We start from the raw sequence: 8423 nt of genomic DNA, 5'->3' as shown, positions 1-8423 counted from the left end.
AAGTAGGAAGACATTTCAAATGTTGAATCTGAGAAAGTGTCTGAGACTTCTTCAAGGATAGTGTGCAAGGAATTGCCTTGATTCATGATTTCTTCGGTGGATACTCTACTGGAGGTTTCTTCGAGTATGCCCTGATTTCCTAGTCGCGACCAGATCTAAGGTTCATAAAGACTTGTGAAGCCTTGGATAGAGTACTTACCTTTGGATTGACTTGTTGTCAATTTCCACTTGATTCGATTGCAACTTTTTGTCAAGCTACCTATTCCTTTTCTGCAACCTGATTCCTAGGTATAAATTTGATAAAGTTAACTATTCTTTCACAAAGACTGTATAATTTTTACTAACTATCGTGATTGGTCTGTGTGTATCACTTCAAAACAAGCTATGGGAGTCAGCACAACTGACTTTCACATTTGACTTTGGCAAAAAATCAAAGGATTAATCTGCAACTTGGAAACTGAGTGAACATGTACCAATTTGGATCCGATTGAACCCAAAATTGCATGGTGGCTTTGTATTATGTTGGTCTAACCCTATACAAGCTCAAAAGTAAAAAATGATGGCTCTGTGTAGTAGTAGTAAATAATCGTGATTATTTTTCTTTTGCCAATTTTTTTTCACTTTTTGGCTTGGTTTGCCAAGTATACAACTTGTTAGGGTCCTTGGACAAGTTTCAACTAATTTGGACAATTTCTATTCAAGTTTATCAACTGTTTTGTATCCGCAAACTCTGATTTCAAGAATCTGGCTTACGTCTCACTTTTGTGATCTAATTTTCACCAAAATTGATTTGTGGGGTCTACTTGATATGCTTGACCTTGTTGGATACTCAAATTTGCAAAAAATTCCAAGTTTTGAAGCAGATGTAAATAATCGTGATTATTTACTCCAGCTATATTTTTACAAATTTTTTTCTTAACCTTGACACAGATTTGTTAAGCACCTCAAGTTAAGGTCTCTAGCCAAGTTTCAATAAATTTGGACAAGTTTTGGTCAAATGGTCATCAATTTTCTGTCCGCAGATTTACTTTGCAAATTTGGTCACAATTTCCAATCCAATGATCCAAATCTTACCAAATTTGGTTTGTGGGCTTATTACAACATGGTACAACTAGTGGTATGTTGACTTGATCAAAAAAGTTGAAAAATGGGACATATCTAAATAATTGCGATTATTTACAACTGGTAACTTTTTGCATCTTTTTGGTCAATTGAGCATGTACACATATTTATCACATTAATATAAGCCTATGAATCAAATTTCAACAATTTTGGACAAATGTTTTCCCAATTTACACTCAAGATTCAGAAAGTTAGTACAAACTTTAGTTTTTTACCCAGTTTTTTGTCAGTTTGGTGATCCAAGTCTTTTGTGCCTTTACAAAAGTTGTTTGTACACATGCAATGAGTCAATGGTATGAACCTTGGTCAAATCTAAGCTTAAAATCAATAATCACAATTATTAACTTCAGGCTTGAAATGAACCAATTTTTGCACTTTTTTCAAGGAAAGTCCTTTTATGAGTTATTTCAAGCCTATGAATCAAGTCAAAACTTAATTTGGCTTAAATGTCAAGAAAAAGTAAATAATATGAGTTTTGGCCAACTCTTGAAATTTTTACCTCAAAGTGTCCTTGAGCTTACCCACTGGTTCAGACAACTTTTAAGATTACTCTCTAGTTTTGAATTCTTTTCATGCTATTTCTAGCCGTAGATCTGAAATTCTGAACTTCCAATAACAACTCACAATGATTCTTTTGGAGAGAGCAATGTTCTAAAATCCACCTAGGATCCTATTTACCCTACTCCTAGATTCTCATGCAATGGGGTTGTGGAAAGTGTCCACAAACACTCATTTTCTTGTCTTCTATGGTTTTTTGAGCATTGATCTTAAGGCTTGTCTCGTCTATCAAACATCCTAAAAATCTTTATCTATTTCTACAATCCTACAATCCTAAAGGCACTTAGCAAGTATGATTACCTCCAAGCTACCTCTATACAACAAAAGACGACAACCTTAGGCTATGCGGTCTCTAAAAGAAAGTTTTGAACTCTAGACGATCCTAGAGGAAGTTAAAGGATAACTTCACAACGCTCGTGTTTTTCCCTAGTTTAGATCTCTTCGATCCCCGACAACGGTGCCAAATGTGGGACGGGTGTCGAACCTCACTATCCTATCTTATTGCAGTATTAGCGAGAACCCCGTCTCATCAACTACAAGGTTTATCCAAAAAATAGGAGTTAAAATATTCTCAAATTATCAAAATAATAAGTGTTTTTACAATGAGAACTCCAAAAAATGGTATCCGTGATATCTGTGTTAGCTTGCTGCTGCTAACACAACCACACATTTATCAATCTGGGCTCTGAGTTCAATCTCTTATGGTTGTGTGTTGATTTTTTATTTTGGCTCATTATCAACCCAAAGTTGAGTTTCTATTTCCATGTTTTGTTGTGGTATTTCAGTTTGCGGGGTTCTTTCCTTGATCTTGTCCTTTGGCACCTCAAAGTCAACTATTTTTCTTTTAGGTTTGTTTAGTTGTGAGGGTTGGGATGAAAAAATTATGGCTTGTATAGTTTCTATCAATTTTTTGTACATTTCCTATCTTTTTTTCTCAACCTCCTCATATGAATGTATGATCCATATTTTCTCCAGAGTTTGGTTGGGTTATATTTTATCCTAATATGCTCGCAATGTAGCATCTAACGATTCAAAGACTTTGTCTACCGCACTGATCTTCCTGATCTAATTGTTGTGGGTCTCTTTGGCTCAACTATTGAAGCTTCCTTATCTTGGTGTTCTTTACATTTACTTTAAATTGATATCGACCTTGAGAAAGCTCTAAGGCCATGGCTTCTTGTTCGTGTTTTTGTTTGTCTTTCTACTTGTCCCATTTGTCTTTCCAAAACTTACATTGAGATCAAAGGATTTGGTATCTATTTTTGTTGGATTTTACATAGTTGGTCTCTCTTCTTCACTCTTTTCATTCATGGCTTCTTGATCTTGAGCAATTTTCTAAGCCTCTGACCACCTGAACTAGGTAGAGTTTCTATCGTGTTCCATAGCATCTTTCCTAGTCTATCAAGATTTCTAGGGAAATCCTAAATGAGATGCACCTGGCCTCACTCTAGAAAAATTCCAAACATTGTCAATGTTTTTTCTTTGTACAGACAATTTATAGTCCAATGATTACCTCCACACTTGTAACATGTTATTTTTTGTTAAGATTGTTGCGATAATGGTTGATTCATGGGAGATGGATTATGCAAATGCTCTCTCACATAGTTAGAATTGTTGTAACACTCATTTGTCTCAAGGGTCATTCATTTTTGTTTGATTGCTTACCTTCTTGGTTATTGTGGCACATTTGCATCTAATGGTTATGGTTGAATGTATCTAGCAACAACTCTGTTGTCATTACAAATTGATGGTTGTTGTCAAGCATTGGTTGTAGTCTCGTGGTATCTAGCACAACATTGTTTGTCCCACTAGATATCTTGGTGGTGGTGGTGGTTGGTTCATTGGTGGAGGATTGTATGGTCGCTCTCTCATCAAAGTTCAATTGTAATAGCACTCATTGGTTTCATGATTGATCCACTTTATTCAATGGCACACCATCTTGGTTGTTGAGGTACATTTGACACTATAGGTTTTGGTGGTGTGAAGCACTAAGCAGTAGGATAATTTCCTCCACAAATGTTACACTTCCTAATTTGAAGTTGTCCAACATTTTGTACAAGTTTGAAGCCGTGGTTCATCCTTTTGACTACTTTTTCAACTAGTTCTTCAACATTGGCTAGTGCTTGGGCTATGTTGGTCTTTTGAGCTACAACTTTAGTAGCACTGGAACTTGTTTTAGTGGTTGAGGCATCAGTATCTTCCGATTTATCACCATAAGGTTTGCAATTTTCCACAAGATACATACTTCTTGTGTTATTCCCTCTAGAGACACAAAACCCTTTAAGTAAAGATCCTTTTTTGAGTATGTCATTTTTCAAACTTTCAATGATCAGTACTACTCGTATGTCTTGTTGTGAAACCTCTTGGTAGACATATCTCTAGATATTCTTTGAATCTCAATGAATCTTCCTTCACCTTCTTGTTGTCCTTTTGTTTGAAAGCATATATCTATGACACAATGTTATGCCGTATTCCCCATTTGGAAAATTATTCTGCAAACTCCATTAAGAGATTTTCTATAGTAGAAAAATCATCTTGATTCAATGGTCGCAACTAGGTTAAATCTATCCCTTCCGAGGTCAAATTGAAACCTTCATATGGGGTATGAAAATCATGCACTTTCTCTGCTCTCAAGACTTGCTTAAAAAGAGATACATGTACATGATAATCTCTTGATCCTCCATATTTCTTTTTCACATATTTTGCAACTTGAGACGGTCTCATTCATTGTGGTTAATCACATATCTTATTGTTTTTGGATCTAACTCAAAGACATCTCTCTCTATTTCTTATCATCTTGGAGGAAATATCAATGGAATTCACTTTGATGTATGAATGGAATTCACTTTGATGTATGCTATGATCTTGCTTTTGGAACTCTATTTTCAAATTGTGGTCCACCTAACCCATTACAATAGTATAATCAAATGTTTGGCTCATGAAATTTGGAGCTAGACTCCCTTAAACATCAGTTCTTGATGTTTAAGATCTCGTTGATGTCGTAGCTTCAATCTTTGGAACATGTGTGTGTCCTTGAGGCTCATTGAATCCATCTTTCCCATAGTTTGCATCTCAAATCTTTGTGGATTGGTCTAAGATATCCTTGGTGCAATCACACTCGGCTGTATATAGTGAGTAGAGATTGGAGTACCCTCAAGTATGTCAGCAAGCTACAAGCGAAACAAATTTTTATTCATTGGTCCTAAATTGTTTTGATTGTTGAATTCATCATAGTGGGGTATCTAACTTCATAAGCATGTAGACATACTTGAGGGTATTTTTGTATGTCCATAGGCTTATGAGTCAGATACCCCCACAATGAGGAGCTTGGGGACTAGCACATGCAAATCACAACCCAACCATGCCCTATACAGGACCTTGGTCATGCTATTTATAGGACCCCCTTTACTACATGGTTGTCCTTGCCCTTGACCTGCCCAACTTTACTCTAGCTCTAACATTACCCCCCCCCCTTGCACCACTGTGGAGAGCATTTTCTTCCTTGAAAATGAAAGTGGTGATATCTTCATAAGGAGGACACTAATGTTTTCCACAGTGGCATCCTTCATGGATCCATCTGTGCATTTGACCGAAAAACAATTTAGTGGGAGGTTCAATGAAATCAAGAAGAACATATTGATTTTTTACAGTGTTGTCCTTTGTAACCGTTTTTGTGTAACCAGCCTATATCCTACAGTGTGTATATTCTATTTATAACTCATTAGATTATGCTAAACGAGTTACCACAACTAAGAGGTCTTTAACAGGATACCTCTTCTCACTTTCCATGAAAGTAACATGCTGAAATAACCCATCAGCAAAGATAAAGTCCTTGACTTGTTATCATTCTTCATCATGGAACAACCTCACCATAACTGATGATCAAGGTTGAGAACCTGACCAAAACATAAAGGGACTAAACATAGTCACAACATGCTTTGCCTCATGGTAAGAATACTCCAACCTTTCCAATTGGATTTCTTGGTGCTAACATATGTGCTTATTAGCATATCCTTTAGCACAAGATTAACACTTGTAATCTACCTATTCTCTCTGGATGACTAGAAGTATTGAGGTGTGTTTCCCCATCATTTACAGATAGTCCTCCAAAATGATAGGTAAACAGAGATCACAATTCCTTACAACATTGCTAATAAGTAATAAAAAATGTTATGAACAACCAACTTGATTAACTTTAGAGATTGGAAAAGTGGATTGAATAAATTGTACAAAGTTTAGTCAACTTATCTTTAAGCAGACAAACCAAGCTATGACCTCATATTCGTGATTGGTAGACCCACAATTAATCTTGAAGAGATACTGTACATAGAGTGTGATATTCTTTATAGCTACTAATTTCATGAATGTGCATGCCACTCCAAATCAACCTTTGTTAAACACTAGGGTCCATAACACCTAGTGTGGATGCATTTAGCAAAAACAGATTCAAACCTACATACCCATGACCATACTTGCTAATGTTATGCTCATAGGCCCCAAAGGGAAAGAAATAAATACTTTCCACATGAAAGTCGTGCGAACATATTTGGACCATAATAGAATGTGAAAAGCAATCACATCTACGTATCAAATGAAACATGTTCATTAATAAAACATAGCTTTTCTACTTGTGTAAACAACCATCCATTAAAGTTGTTTCACCATACTTATAAGCTTAACAAGTCTTACTAGGTATCTGATAATTTTTTACCATTGATATGACATGCTCAAAATGGTCTAACAAACGGATTTGATCAGTACCTAGGGACTTTGTTGTGACACATAAAAATTATGCGCGAGTGTCAATCTCATAGAGACTCATATTCTCCACATATGGAATATGTCTCGTATAAAAATGTCCAAAAATGACATCCATCAAGTACAAGATAAACTTTTGTGTGGAGGTAATTGTAAAAAATCAATGACATGAGTGAGAGGGACCCTCTTAAACCTTGCTCCACACTAGCAACCAAACTCCATGAGTTCTTAGACCATGTTGTGTACATTTACATGGAGTCAAGTGCACTATCTAAACCTGAAAGGTACAACTTGAAGATACATGACCAAAAATCCAACGTAAAAGACTTAGTGTGTCTTTGACCTATGAAACACTAAATGAAATATTAGTAAAAATTAAAAATATTGAATTGTTAATCTTAGGTGTTGCCTTGGCAATCCAAACCCCTTGATTATATTCTGCATGGAAACTACTTAAAGTAGTAGTTAATGGTAACCAATACAATCTACCATTTACAATAATGATCGTAATCAACTTGTGAAATTGACTTATCCACTACCCCTTGGTAGATTGAGGAACTTTTTCCTTGAAAGTACAATTGTGAAGAGGCCAAGCAATGACCATCATCACTCATGGAGTGATTTGGCTTTTGCTTGCTCATAGTCCTAGAAAAACAACTCCTATAGGCACAATGAGTGTGATAAATCAAACAACAGATCCTCTCAAGTTGGAATCTTATTCACAACTAGATCTTGAAATAATTATTATATCTCTCTATGAAAAGAAGAGAACGATTCTCAACACCCCAAAGAAGTTAGTCATACTACATTTTTCTTGGGTGTCCAAATAAGAGATTACCTACTTTGAGGCTCTCTTATGTTATCCCATGAATTAGTTGTTGGATAGCTAGGCCATGCATATTTGCTACCCATAGAAAATCTCATCTGTATTGGTTGCACTGTGTGCATAGAGCCAATGATGTAAAGTGCCCGCAAATGTAGACATATACAATGATCACAAGAAAACATACCACCATTTAAACAAGACAACATATTTGTTAGCCTTGAATAAGTATTACAAGTGTCTAACAAATCCTATAAGTTGTTATCCATATCCTACTTTAAAAAAAATTAACTTATACCTACCATCCATAGAGTACCAAGCACTTTTTTTCAAAGGTTCGAGATCTAAAGATGCCAAACTCAAGTATGCTCTAGTTAGTTGTGCACATGTCTTGACCATCACGCTCGATTCAGATTCAAGAAAAAAAATTAAATTGTTTATTTTAATTCTTAAATGAAGTGTGAAGTATCATGTTGTATATATATATATATATATATATATATATATCTTTGTATATTTTTTAATCACAAAAGGCCATCGCCCCTTCTGATCCAAATGTGAACTTTGTAAAGTGTGAAGTAATCGAGACATTCTCCACCTTGCCAATCCATTTCAAGATGTTTTTGAGTCAACTTCCAATCCTCTTTAAGCCAATAATTTCACAAATTTAGTTTAGTCATGACAAGCTAGTTCATTATCTAGCCAAATTACCATTCAATTGGCAACTTTTACTAGACTAATATATGAGTTCAAAAATAATCCAAGCATTAGGCCATAGTTCAGAACCTAAACCTACATTACCTATTTATATGAGTTAACAATACAAACCAAAGTCCGAACTAAGAGTAACATTCTCAGCTAATTCACATTATAGCCAGAATGGATTTTATTGAACTCTTTAAATGAAGTAAACCAATTTCATAAGTCAACCACTTATACAATTTTAGGAGTTCTACAGCTTGTACTAGTACCAAAAAAACCACTAGTAATGATTGGTAATAGACATCATCAGACTTTCACAAGTAGGTGCTCTATCAATAAAAGTGGAAAAGCTCACAATAAAAAAAACTTTCAAAGGTCAGTAGGTATTGGCAGCATTACTATCCTCAACCCAATTAGCTAATCCATATATTAAATTGAGCATTATCAGTATTATACTATA

Source organism: Adiantum capillus-veneris, chromosome 7 (assembly GCF_014529385.1).
Source record: "Adiantum capillus-veneris isolate H3 chromosome 7, ASM1452938v2, whole genome shotgun sequence".
In the NCBI taxonomy this organism is placed as follows: Eukaryota; Viridiplantae; Streptophyta; class Polypodiopsida; order Polypodiales; family Pteridaceae; genus Adiantum; species Adiantum capillus-veneris.
This window is presented reverse-complemented; position numbering follows the sequence as displayed.